We start from the raw sequence: 14,597 nt of genomic DNA, 5'->3' as shown, positions 1-14,597 counted from the left end.
GGGCTGCAGGCTCAGGCAACAATCAGCCAGCTCAAGCTCTTCTCCTCTGCCCCATGGCACTCAGCTCAGCCACCAGAGCATAATTTCTGAAAGTTGTGTGTCATAAACAAAGGCCGCATAGACAGAAATATACATTACAAACAACACTGAAACCTCAAACTAACAAATATTTAGCAACTTCTGTGAGAGTTTCAGTTTGTGCATCAGTGCAGGCAGCCCTCAATACAAAGCAAAGTACTTCATTTAAAAATGCCCACAGTTACAGTGTCAGAATAATGTTATTACCTCCTAGGCATGTCATATTTAAAACTCAAGTGCTTAATAGCAAGGAAGAGAATGATTTAAGAACATCAAACCTTACACTGCCAAGTAATAGTTACATTTCTAGATTTTTTAGGCCGGAAAGGACCATTAGATCATCTCTGACCTGGCCTGTAATTTCATCCAGTTTTTCCTGTGTTGAGCCCAATAACTTGTGACTGACTAAAGCATATCTTCCAGAAAGGCAGGCATTGTTTTTACCAAGTCTGAAAAGTTTTATGTCACAGTGTCAGATGGCCCTTTAAGGAAGCTAGGCTCAGTCTCAACCTGTGACTAATCAGCCGCCTCCCAGCTGGTGAGATAAAAGAGGAACAAGCAGCTTACTTAAGGGAGAGAGCTACAAGGGAGTAAGGAAGTTATTGCAGGAGACTGGGTCAGCAAAATGAAAGGGGCTTACTACGCCAGATAGGTGAAAGATCTTGTTGGGGATATCTGCTGCGTAGGCCACAGCAGCAGCAATAAAAGCCACCCTTAGGAGGGGGTGGTTTGTCGGTCTTGATTGATATTGAACTGTTTGTGTTTGAACAATAAATGCATCCCTGGGAAGCTCCACCATTGATGGTGGTGGGGCTTCAATTAATGCTAGTGAGTTGGCCCACCAGCTTATATGAGAGTGGGAAAACTGAGTCACAGGCTGGGCTGGGGAGACCATGCTACAGTTTACATTTCCTCACAATGCAATAGTCTTAACTCTGACTCATATAGTTTTCTGCTAACTTGATTCTGGTATCGATAATCTTTTAAGGGATACTGTTAAATAGGAAATATCAATCGCTTTACCTGTCATGTGACAGTAGTAATGTCTTATTAGAATAGTCAGCCACTGTTTCTTAAGAGTCATGTGACATGTGTAGCTTAGCAGGAAAAAATAGCATTGATTTAAGTTTTTAAAAGAGTTAAAATGCTGTATGGGGACTTTCATTTGGAGTTGAAATAGACAATAATTACACAGCTTCAGACTGATCTGGACAAACTGGACAAATGCTCTGAATTAAATAGGATGAAATTCAATAAGGACAAATGCAAAGTACTCCACTTAAGAAGGAACAATCAGTTGCACACATACAAAATGGGAAATGACTGCCTAGGAAGGAGTACTGCAGAAAAGGATTTGGGAGGTCATAGTGGATCACGAGCTAAATATGAGTCAACAGTGTAACACTGTTGCAAAAAAAAAGCAAACCTCATTCTGGGATGTATTAGCAGGAGTGTTGTAAGGAAGACATGAGAAGTAATTCTTCCGCTCTGCTCTGCGCCGATTACACCTCAACTGGAGCATTATGTCCAGTTCTGGGTGCCACATTCAGGAAAGATGTGGACAAATTGGAGAAAGGCCAGAGAAGAACAACAAAAATTAATAAAGGTCTAGAAAACATGACCTTTGAGGAAAGATTGAAAAAATTGGGTCTGTTTAGTCCTTGTAACAACATAAAAGGTTGTTACAAGGAGAAGGGAGAAAAATTGTTCTTCATCTCTGAGGATAGGACAAGAAGCAATGGGCTTAAATTGCAGCAAGGGTGGTTTAGGTTGGACATTAGGAAAAACTTCCTAACTGTCAGGGTGATTAAACACTAGAATAAATTGCCTAGAGAGGTTGTGGAATCTCCATCATTGGAGATTTTTAAGAGCAGGTTAGACAAACACCTGTCAGCAATGGTCTAGATAATACTTAGCCATGCCATGAGTGCAGGAGACTGGAATAGATGACCTCTCAAGGTCCCTTCCAGTCCTACGATTCTAAGATTCTATGAACATTTGTTTGCCCTTCAAAAGGGTTGTTTATATTTTGAGTTGACTGATGAGAATGCATTTATTTATTATTTCCTTTGAGGGCTCTGGGAATTACTGCAATCAGCCTTGAGGAATTGTTGGTCTAGGTGTTGTACAAAGACATAGTCTCTGCCCCAGAAAATTCCATTTAATCAAAATGTTAAGAAAAATATTCCTGTTGTCTTAATCCTGCAAATGTAAAAATTCCATACTACATAGGTTCTTATACTGCCCTTATCACCACAGTTTCTGAGCACCTTCCAGTAGTCATGTGACTACAATCTGTCTAGCAGGAGATTTTTCCTTTCTTTCCCTTTTTTGTAAACAAGAAGAGTCAAAATCAGCTTTATGATGGAACCATAGCTGCAAGCCTCGCTACAGAGGGGTTATAATATAATACATCAGATGAGCTGGAACTTTTTGGTCTCTAGCTTAAAAAACATAAACCTCTGTCCATGGATAGAAATGAAGTGCACAGTTAGTTGCCAGATACAAAAATACCTTTAATGCATCGAAGCAAAGGAACTTCTTTCTCATCCTTCAAATCTCTCCTCAAGATTAACAGAACTCACCCAGTGAATGGCTAGGCTGAGGGAGATAGTTGACACTTTATATTAGACAAGTGATTTAAGAATTGTAAATATGTGATAAAAATGAACAGATTGAAGATCTCCTTCCCACCCACCCCCCTTTTAAAGTTACAAGGCCTATTTGTAAACTCTTTAGGGCAGGCTCCACATCTGTGCATGTGTTTGAAGAAGTCCTGGCCCAACTGAGCCTAGATCCTGACTGAGGCATTTGGACAGTATGGTAACATACAAATTGCTTCTATGTTGCAAGTACTCATTAGAGGAAAACATTCTCACACCACAACATTTTTTGGGTGCTAAACTTGAGAGACCTAGAACCTAATTTCCAAAAATGCCAAAGACCTCCAACATGCACAGCAAAATCAGATCCAAGAATCTCAAGCAGGACACCTAATTAGAGACCAAGTTTTTTTTTAAATGTTGGCTTTATTGTCCAGTTGAAGGCAATGGCTAAAAACTCCCTTTGATATGGACAGTTTCCCACTCGAACTCCATTATATAACTGGCAGTGTGTTATGCTGGAAGTAAAAGGCACAGTGGATAAAGATTCTCAGTTGAATTGTAGGAGAGGGGAATCTGTGATGTGTTGCAGTTTTGGCCATGGAAATATCCTGATTTCCCAGAAGACAAGATATAATTGCCACAGAGCTCTCAGTGAGCATGGAACAGCTCAAACATTACTCTGTACTATGTGGCACTGATACACACTAGAATTTCATCCTCATCTTGGCCAGGTAGGCTTTCAGGGCATGGGACCTCCTATAGCTGCAGTTTTGGCTGCTAAATTTTAAATGGAATTGTGAAGGAGCAGAGAGACTGAAGCTGGGCACAGCAGGGGTTAAAGAACACTTGTGGGTTCAGCTAGCCCCACCCCATTATACCTACAGCCAGTGCCAGGCTTGGAGGGAGGAGAAAAGAAGGGAGCCTAGCTCAGTAAGGGGGTGACTGGTGAAGAGGCAAGAGCTCTCTCTGTATGCCTGCCTGAAGGCACAGACCAGCAACCTGCCTGCCAGTGCAGCCACTGGAAGCAAGTAAATCTTCCCCGGCCAAGGGGAACCTACAGAGAAGCCACAACTGTGGGGCAACTGGACTAGCGGGGCCACAACCCAAACTAAAAGGACTTGCTTAGGGAGGAGGCCAGAAAAACAGGCCCTGAACTCCCCCACCCCCCAGCTGGGAGAAAGATCCATCTCCCCTGTTTAGGGGTTGAGCAACCAGGACCCTGGGCCAGGACCGGAGGGAGAAGGAGGGGTCAGGTCCCCGTACAGCTCCCCTAACCAATGATCTAGTTACTAGGCTGCCTGGCCACTGAGGACCCTATCACAGGCACTTTTTGGAGCATCTACAACCATACTGAGCTGCCAGAGAACTTTGGGATCATTAAAGAATCATTTAAAAAATGATATTTGAAATTTAGTTATGTGCTAAGTGTCCTCTTCCCTTGCCTCTATCCCATCTTTTCATTGCCATTAGTGAAAATATTTTCATGGCTAGTTAAGTGTTATCTTCAGAAGGCCACCTTTAATATACTTGGATCTAGCCTCTCACTGTCATGATTAGACTATTGTTCGTTACAAGCATTGCTGCAGACATCACTCAGATTAAATAAATATGAATGACAGAATGCATGTTAAACAGAAAGATCTGGAGAAGGAATGAAAAAAATGCCACAGAGCAACATTATCTTCACTCTCAAAGTTACATGTTTGCGAGTGAACCATTAGAATTTCCAAATTCAGAATAGTGTTCAACTGATTGTAAAGCAACATTTTGATTCACACAGCAAAAGACTGATCTAAATGATGGACTCAACGGAGATATGGTATTTGATTTTTAGTATTAGATGAGTAGTCCCAATCAGCCATGAATTCTGTGTTGCTCCATTTTCTCATTAGTAAGTTGCTGAATGCAGCACCCAAGAAAAAGGGATGGAGCCTCACAAGACATGTTCCTCTGTGTCACGGGGTCCACTCACCGCTAAGGGCACCTCCTCCTGGCCACTCTGGGGATTAGCTCCTTCCAGATCAGGACTCCCTTCTGCTGCTTACCTCACACCTGACTGCCGCTCTCTCTCCCAATCTCTGTGACCAAGCGTTCTCCTTCTTCATGACTTGTCCCTCCTCCAGCCAGGTCACTACCTGTGTTTCCCCCATTCTGGAAATCAAAGTCCTTTCTAAAGAACAGGCTCACTACTTGGATAGGGCCAGACTGCAATTCCCTTACATACACTGACTTCAGTGAGACTGCTGAAGGTACTATTCAACATGATTAAGAGTATCAGTCTGGTCCATAGTACAATACTACTCAAGGCAGCCTCAGGCAGTCTTCCTATTCACTGCCCAACCAGTGACACTTCCCCAGTGGTTGGTAGGGGAACCTGGGCCCACCCTCTACTCCAGGTTCCAGATCAGGAACTCTCTAGTCACTAGCCAAGGTCTGTTCTATCCTATACCCTACTGCCTTTTCCCCTGAGCCCTTCCCCTTACCTTCTGGTTCTCCCCACTTCTCTGCATTTGCCAGCCCCACAACTCCCTTCTCCCAGGGAGTAATTGTAGGCTACTTGCCTCTATAGCCCCCAAATACACCTCCCTTCTTCCCGGGAATGACTGCAGACTACTTCCCTGCAGCCCCCTCTGCTATCAGCTTCCTGCCTTTATAAATCCAGGCTAACTCATTCCCCCTCAGCTGGGCTCCCTCATTCAGTCAGTGGATTACTTAAGCCACCCGCTTTGTCTGTACACCTAGCTGACATGTCTGCTTGTGGCAAGGGAGGCAAGGGGCACAGAAAAGGAGGCGCCAAGTGCCATAGAAAGGTACGGAGGGATAACATCTAGGGCATTCTGAAACCAGCTATTCGTCATTTTGCTTGCCATGGGGGTGTGAAGCGTATCTTCGGCCTGATTTACGAGGCAACTGTGTGTGTGTGTGGGTGGGGGGGGGTTGGAGAATGTGATCCAAGATGCTGTCACTTACACAGAACATGCCAAGCGGAAGACTGTAACTGCCATGGATGTTGTCTATGCTCTAAAGTGCAAGGTCCTACTCTGTGTGGATCTGGAGGCTAAGCCCATGTCAATAATTCAGCTGTGGCCTGTCTGGTTAATTGGCCCCCTACTTAGCCTACATTAACTCTTTCAGGGCAAGTGTGAGGTGAACACCCCATCTCACCATGGCACATGACTAATATTTTGTGTCCCCTTTTACATACAGCATATGCCTAGTGAAGTCAAACATCATATCAAACTACACTTGTATAGTTTCTTTCATGCCTTGTATCCTAAAGCATACTACAAGAGCCCGAAAAATTAATAGCTCAGATATTTAAAAATAGTAAGTCAAACCTGCATTTAAAAGATGGAGCTATGTGAATATCTCAAAGTGACCAAGGAAAGGGATTCAAGGTCCTAGGACTGGGGAACTGACAAATATTTAGACGTTGTGAGACCCTACTGTAAGGCATACACTGAAGGGAGTGCGCTGTGGTTGAACTTTTTGGACAACTCCCCACTGCGTTTCCTGGGGGTGATAATTGTTAGTCTCTCCCTGGCCTTACAGGCTGTGGTTGCTGTGGTATGGGGGTAGATAGTTTGTGTTGGAGCTCTGTTTTCACACACACCCCAGAGCTTCTGCTCCCTGTTACAGGTGCATGCATACCTATGTCTCTATTGGTTGAGATAATAAAGAATCCTGTGTTTTTGGAGGACAGAATTTGCATTTTGAAGCATGTTACACTAACAGACTGCTTCATACCCCCCTGTACCCATGCAGAGCTCTGGTAAAGCCACTGGGACTCTGTGCAGTGGTCTGTTCTCAGTGCAGGACAGGCACCTTAGTGTGGCATGGCTAATTCCACCACTGGCGTAATTCTGAACATAGGGCTCAAGAAGATATAGGATGGGATTTTCCAAAGTGCCTAATGGCCAGATTTTCAAAGGTATAACAGTGCCTATACATGCAGATAGGTGTCTAACAGAATTTTCAAAAATGCCAAAACAGATTAGGTGCTTATCTGCCTAAATACCTTTGACAACTTGGCCCTAAGTGACTTAGGCACAGAAGTGAAAGTCAACAGGACTTGTGTGCCAAAGTCATTTAAGTGCATTTGAAAATCCTGCCTAGAACATCCATTCTTTCCCACTAAAATACCCAAAACTGCAGCACTCCCCTTGGCAGTTTCCTTCATTGCTCATATCATGCAGATTTACTGCGGCAGCATGCTACATCACAACAGGTTTTAATTCTCTTTTTGTAGAGTTATTGCCAGACGGCAAACTGGTATCCTAGATAATTGTGTTGAATAATGCGAAGTTACATTTGATTGAAACTCAGTAAAAGCAGTTTAAAACAAAAGAAGATCTAGTATAGTCACCTGTTAATGTGCTTTTGAAAAAAAGCTAATAGTTAAAGAAACACTGTGGTTATTCAGCAAGATATTCCCTCTGGGTTTGTTGTATATCAGCTTCCATGTGATGAAGCAACATCAAAATATAACTACTAAAAACTGAACCACTGTAAATGGACAATATTCAGTCTGCTCAATCCCTTAAATTTGTGCTCTCCCATACCATTGTGTCTCAAGGTGGATATGTGAAATTTCAATTAGTTACTTTTCAGCTTTCTTCTGCATTGATGGAAATAAATCAAAAAGGTTTTCATGAATCTATTCTGAAGACAAAGCACTGCAAATTCTCCGTGCAAAAGCTGCTCTCTCTTAGGCACACAAATATGCACAAAGTTAACTTGAAATATCTCAACCTTTTCCACTTAGAAAGGATTGTTTCCCCACGTCTGTGCATATCACATGTACATGTAATGTAATGAATCAGCTCTGAAGAACTTACAGCTACTTATACGAGAGGGTTGCTCTTATCAGAAGGCTGCTCATGCCTCTGCAGTTATGCACATTTCTGACATGAAACTCATGGATATTTAGCTTTCCATGAATTCTAAAAAGTGCACTTACATCTAAATCTCAAATTCCTTAGCATGCACATGTATTCCAAACTTACGGGCTGAGGATCTTCAATAGTACCCTGTCCTGATTCAGGCTTATTTTTTCCCTGACCTTCACCAAACAGACACTTTATTTTTGAGAAACTACAAACATTAAACAGCCTGGAAATACGACATTTACACACAAACATTATTTTTAAATGAAAATGCCACGAAACCAACCTTAACTCTGCCCCATATCAGGGCTACCTAGAACAAGAGAAAGCCGGGAGACAATCCTAGCCTCAAACCCATCCAATCCTCCCACATGCATCTTAATTTCATCAGTAATTTCCCCAAAAGTCAGGTAAATGATAATATCTGACAAAAAGAAAAACCATAGCTGTGCAGCAGCATTAAAACTGAGCTGCACCTGTCTATATGTTGCTGTAGAAAAGTATGTCTGCCTTCCTAAAGGTTATATGCAATCACCAGAAAGAAGCAAGATTTAAAAACAACTATTCACCAGGAGGAGCATGTTTGGGAAAATTTCCCCAAAGTGTGCATGGTTTCAAACACAAAGTGTGTTCAGACTTTAAGACACATACCTGCTACATCTTAAACTACAAACTTAATGGCCAGAGTAAATATTATTGCTTGTAAACCAGGAGCACAGGGTGGCAGGATATCACACTTACCAATCACAGGCATGTATTTACAAATCCAAGGTCACCTACTCCAGGGAAAATACACAAATAAAGTGCTTTTCAGATGTCCACTGCCAGAGGCTGCAAACTTCTCAGAGTCCTTCATCCAAATGTCTCCACCTCACACAGAAGGCATGTGCACAGATTGGTGGGAAAGGTGGTTTGGGTCAGGGATCCTCAGCCTTTTTCTTTCTGAGCCTCCACCCCCCACCATACACACTGTAACCAGAGTGATCACTTAAGGTGAGCTATTACCAGCAGGAGGCGGGGGGACCTTTTGTAGTGATAATCAAAGTGGGCCATTTCCAGCAGTTGACAAGAACGTCTGAGGAACAGTGGGGTGGGGGTCGGGAATAAACATGGGGAAATAGTTTTACTTTGTGTAATGATCCATCCACTCCCACTCTTTATTCAAGCCTAAATTAATTGTATCCAGTTTGCAAATTAATCCCAATTCAGCAGTCTCTCGTTGGAGTCTGTTTTTGAAGTTTTTTTGTTGAAGAATTGCAACTTTTAGGTCTGTAATCGAGTGACCAAAGAGATTGAAGTGTTCTCTGACTGGTTTTTGAATGTTATAATTCATGACATCTGATTTGTGTCCATTTATTCTTTTACGTAGAGACTGTCCAGTTTGACCAATGTACATGGCAGAGGGGCATTGCTGGCACATGATGGCATATATCACATTGGTAGATGTGCAGGTGACCGAGCCTCTGATAGTGTGGCTGATGTGATTAGGCCCTATGATGGTGTCCCCTGAATAGATATGTGGACACAGTTAGCAACGGGCTTTGTTGCAAGGATAGGTTCCTGGGTTAGTGGTTCTGTTGTGGGGTGTGTGGTTGCTGGTGAGTATTTGCTTCAGGTTGGGGGCTGTCTGTAAGCAAGGACTGGCCTGTCTCCCAAGATCTGTGAGAGTGGTGGGTCACCCTTCAGGATAGGTTGTAGATCCTTGATGATGCGTTGGAGGGGTTTTAGTTGGGGGCTGAAGGTGACGGCTAGTGGCATTCTGTTATTTTCTTTGTTAGGCCTGTCCTGTAGTAGGTGACTTCTGGGTACTCTTCTGGCTCTGTCAATCTGTTTCTTCACTTCAGCAGGTGGGTACTGTAGTTGTAAGAATGCTTGATAGAGATCTTGTAGGTGTTTGTCTCTGTCTGAGGGGTTGGAGCAAATGCGGTTGTATCGTAGAGCTTGGCTGTAGACAATGGATCGTGTGGTGTGGTCTGGATGAAAGCTGGAGGCATGTAGGTAGGAATAGCAGTCAGTAGGTTTCCGGTATAGGGTGGTGTTTATGTGACCATCGCTTATTAGCACCATAGTGTCCAGGAAGTGGATCTATTGTGTGGACTGGTCCAGGCTGAGGTTGATGGTGGGATGGAAATTGTTGAAATCATGGTGGAATTCCTCAAGGGCTTCTTTTCCATGGGTCCAGATGATGAAGATGTCATCAATGTAGCGCTACTTAGTCTCTAAGGTGCCACAAGTACTCCTTTTCTTTTTGCGAATACAGACTAACACAGCTGCTACTCTTCTTCCTTTCAGTAACTGGTATTTACAACTTTAACTGTCTTAATAAAACATCTTGCCTGGGACATAAAAATAATCTATAGAAAAGGCAGTGCTATGGGCTAAGTAGATGTGCAGTCTCTAAACTGCGCTGATCAGCATGTTCCGAGAGAGGCCTCATCATGGCTCGGTTCAGCTGCTCTGAGTTCACAAATATCACCACATACTAGAAGCCCAACAGCAGGAATGAGGGCATGAAACCCCTTGTGAAGAGCAACAGGGCCCTCCTTTCTGAGAATGGTAAGTGTACAGAAGATGTCCCTGTTGTACTGGCCAGGGGCAGAGTTCACGTGTCTAGTCTTCAGGGCATTAGCAAGAGAAGCACTCACTGTTGTATGGAGGCCATTACCAGGATTATGCATTAAGCAGGATTGATACAGACTTTACTACACTGTAGATTGGCACTCTACGAACAAAATACTCTCCATTTAGACTAAAGAAGCTGCTTACCTCTAATCTTTGCATCCATAGTTATGCAGCAAAACCTGGCTAATTTGAACTAATATCTTTGACAGGTTTCAGAGTAACAGCCCTGTTAGTCTGTATTCGCAAAAAGAAAAGCTTATGCTCAAATAAATTGGTTAGTCTCTAAGGTGCCACAAGTACTCCTTTTCTTTTTGCTAATATCTTTGAGGCACACTGAAATTTACAGAATTGTGCAAATGAGCTAGTAAGTGAATGAACATTACCTTAAAAAAAGAGGCAGAGATGATGTATCCCAAAATGTATTCTATATTTGGCAAGAGTGGCTTAGTTTTATTATATATAAAATTGTGATTTTTCTGTATTGTATTCTGTATTACACACACTTCACTGGCTGGGCAAACCCCCACTACAGCTCTGCTGTTAACTCTTTGCTGTGAGCAGGGGGTAAAAACTCCTTTATGTATAGATTATGGGCTGTGTAGATTAGTGAACTTGAGCTAGCAGAGTACATGCAACACACATACATGTATATAGTATGCATTGCATACATACATATACAGTTTATTATAGGAGATGCCGTTGTCCACTGCTACATATTTTAAAAAAGAATGAATTTGATGAAAGCGATCATCAGACTGAAGAAACTGCAGTACAGTTTGTGATAAAGCCTTAAATTACACAGCTACTTCTATTCCTTGTCACCACATACAATTTTACCTATCTGCAGTAGTGCTGTGAAGAAAAAACAGCTGCATGTGGACTTGAGTATCACTGTTTACATTTATTTTCAGGTGGCAAATGGCACTAAATTATTTGAATCCCCTGAGTGTTAAGTTAACTGAATCTAAAGCAGGCTATCGTTGTATGAATTTTAGTAGAAAATGCTTGCTTGCACTTAGAAATTGAGGGGGAGAGGAAATCAGCTGCAAAGCATGACATTTTATACTCTGCAAGTCTATAGCAGCTTCTCAAAAGCCTTTGTAAATATTAGATCTCACAACATCTGAGAGGTAGGTAAACATTATCGTCCTCATTTTCCAGATAGGGGGAAAGGTGAAGAATAGAGATACAGAAGAATTAATGGAAGTGACTTGCCCAAGCTTATTCAACAAGTGTGCATCAGAGTCCAAAACCAGAACCCAGATCTCAACTTCCCATCTCGTGCTTTAACCACAAGACGAATCTCTGTTCTTCTTATCCCGTCAATCTGTTTTGTGGCTCTTGTTCTTCATCTTCAAGTGTTCTTGTCAAGTTTATCTTCCAAGCTGACAACAACCTTCTTCATATCATCCAACATCTCAAATCCTCTTTTCTGGGTCTTCCTTGTGATCTTTGTCCCATGACTACTAGCTCTTGTACTCTCTGGCCAACGAATCCCACATCTTGTAATCTCACGTGACCAAGCCATCTCAGTTGATATTCCCTCAACTTTTCTGTGATGGGGGCTACTTGTACCATGGCTCATACTGTTTGGTTGTGTAGCCTGTCCACCTGAGCATTCTCACGCTGGCAGTGTAAACTAGAAGTTGTTCTCTTCCTCACCAGCAAGCAGTCCTACCTGTACCTCATAGTTGGCCTAGTCATGGTCTTATAATAGAATTCCCATCAACTCCCTCCATTTGCACTGAGTGCTCTTCATGCAGTTCCAAACATCCACATCCACATCCCCAACATGGCTCAAAACTGAACTGAGGCATGTGAACTGTTGCACAGGCTAACTCTATACCATCTAGTTTTACTGGCTTCTCAATGTCCCTCTTAATGAAAGGATTGCATGTGTTCTCTCTTTTGTCAACTGATTCATAAACCATTTTCTTCTAATGCAGCCCTCCATTGTTCTAGATCCCTTTCCAGTTTGTATTTATCTTTGTAACACAACACAACGTCATTAGTGAAAAACATGCACCAGAAAGCTTTTCCCCTGATCCATGTATCCAGGTGTCCATTACAGACACAAATAGGAATGGGCTTAAAGCTGATCCTTAAAGTAGACCTACCTTCATAGTCAATGACTCACAGTAGCTGCAGCTATTTCTCACTGTTGTTGTGCTACCCCCATACACGTCCATGATAGTCTGAGCAAACCTCCAACAGACTGCACAACCACAGGCACCATCATACCAATTCTCTAGGAACTCGGTCATAATTCTTCTCTAAGTCTACAAACACTAAACATAATTCTTTGCATTTCCCCCTATACTTCCGAAATATTCAGTCTGCAAATTCTGCATCCATTGTTGAATTTAGCTGTTAAAGGTTATATATCACACAGGCCACATGAGGCATTTTCTAGGCCGTGAGATCTCATCCTCAAACCCACTTGGGCTATGACAGCTCTTTAAGAGTTAAGGCCAATCTTCCTGTTCATTTTGAAAACTAGTACTTATTGTGTATGATCTTCTTACAAGCGACAGAAATCATGGATCAAGAATTCTGCACAAAGATGAAGACCAAACAAAATCAGTCTGAGAAACTCAGCCCTAAGATTTTATTTTTTATGATCTATTTGTATTTATTTTAAAACATGTACAAATATAAGAAATATAAATTGAGAAGGCATATGTCTAACTTTCATTACTTCGCTAAGACCTTATCTCCTCTTGATTTTTGGTTAAATTTATTTTATTAACTGTTAATGCCCACATACATTTCAGACCCTATTCGGAAACTTCTGCATGCTGAACTCCTAATATCTAAGGCTCAGACATTAAGTAGCATTTCTGATAAGCTTGTCTACCCTCTGATCCACACATACAACTCTTATTACATTCAGTGGGGGCAGTCTGCATAGATTGGAAGGCAAAAGTTTTCTCCGTGACTAGCAGTCACTTATAGATATTTTTCAGTGGCTCATATTTTATTTCACTTTATGCTCCATCAGTCATCTAAATTCATACACAATTATCTGTGGTAAATATATGGGGACAAGGTACAAATTCTTACTGAAGCCAATAGGATTGCACCTATGAAAGGAACTTATCTCAGGCTGTATTTTCCAACACTGTGGATATCAAATTACTGCTCATCGCCATGCTCATAAGAGAATATACCTGCTAGACATATTGCTGTTTATAAACTACCAAAATACAGAAGCCCCATCTTCATAAATATCAATACAAGTCCATTTATCTTCCACCATTAGGAACAAACTCCTTCACCCTCTAAGGGGGATTGTTAAAGAAAAATTGTTAAAAAATGTAACTGTCAGTTTACATGTTCATTTACTTGATTTGTGCATGCAGCTACAGCAATTGCATATGCAGATAAGGCATAGAATTGCAGATGTATTTTTGAACACATCATTTTGCACTTTTTAAACTTCAGTCCCTGTGTTCAAAGGTAAGAGTCAGATATAGTACAGAGTGTTTCTAGGTCATCCATGGGCAGTCTGGGGCAACTCCTTCAGTCATCCCAGGAACGTCTTTAATAGGCTGTGAAGCAAAACAGATCATGGATATAAACTTTTGTTGCGGGAGGATTCCAATTAAGAATTTTTCCTAAAGTTGACCTCACAACAGGCTTCCCTTTCTATGATAAAGAAGACGTCCTCTGCTTCATGACTCCCCCCCCCTTTTTTTTTAGCAGTTAGTATCTATATGCAATGTACTACTGGGCTGTAAATTTTACATTCATATTGCATTGTGTGCAGGAGCCCCCACCCCTAATGCAGCAAGAGCAATAAAAACCCACCCACAAACTTATGACTTCACACCCAGAGGGAAATTTCATCTCAACAAAATCATCACTATAAAAGAAGATAACCTCATCGTACTTGGCTCCAGTATTAGCAAGGAAGCAAATGAGACCAGCATTCACAAGTGGAGTAAAAAAGGTAAGAATCATTTTGTAGCAGGTCAGATATCTGTTTTATTTTCAATACACCTCAAATCTCTATTGGGGCAGTTCTCAGACAAAGGGTCTCTTAGCCACTGTCCTCTGAGACGCAATGGTCTAACATGGCAATTACAGCAGTTAATTAACACTATATAAACCACAAAAAACACCTGTAAAAACAACCCTATTCCCAAAGACCTGTGGAAAGGGAATAAGCTTCAGCATCAGCTTACACTCCTCACCTGATATTTCATATGAAAAGGTAATTACAAGTTCACTCACCAGTAAGACCAGTACACTCTTTTCACCTTCAGTGAAATCCTAGCTCCACTGAAGCCCACAGGAGTTTGTCACTGAGTTCAACAGACCAAGATTTCAACGCTTCTCTTTTTTCACCACAGCCCAAAATGGAAACAGATTGGAATTCAGGACAATTTATATAATAAACATT

General features: G+C 41.8%; 1 pseudogene; it reads left to right on the top strand.

Moving 5' to 3' along the window:
* The first annotated feature begins 5,431 nt into the window (after positions 1 to 5,431).
* On the top strand, positions 5,432 to 5,746 carry LOC114019275 (annotated as a pseudogene).
* Positions 5,747 to 14,597: the final 8,851 nt, after the last annotated feature.

Source organism: Chelonia mydas, chromosome 2, assembly GCF_015237465.2.
Source record: "Chelonia mydas isolate rCheMyd1 chromosome 2, rCheMyd1.pri.v2, whole genome shotgun sequence".
In the NCBI taxonomy this organism is placed as follows: Eukaryota; Metazoa; Chordata; order Testudines; family Cheloniidae; genus Chelonia; species Chelonia mydas.
This window is presented reverse-complemented; position numbering and strand designations above follow the sequence as displayed.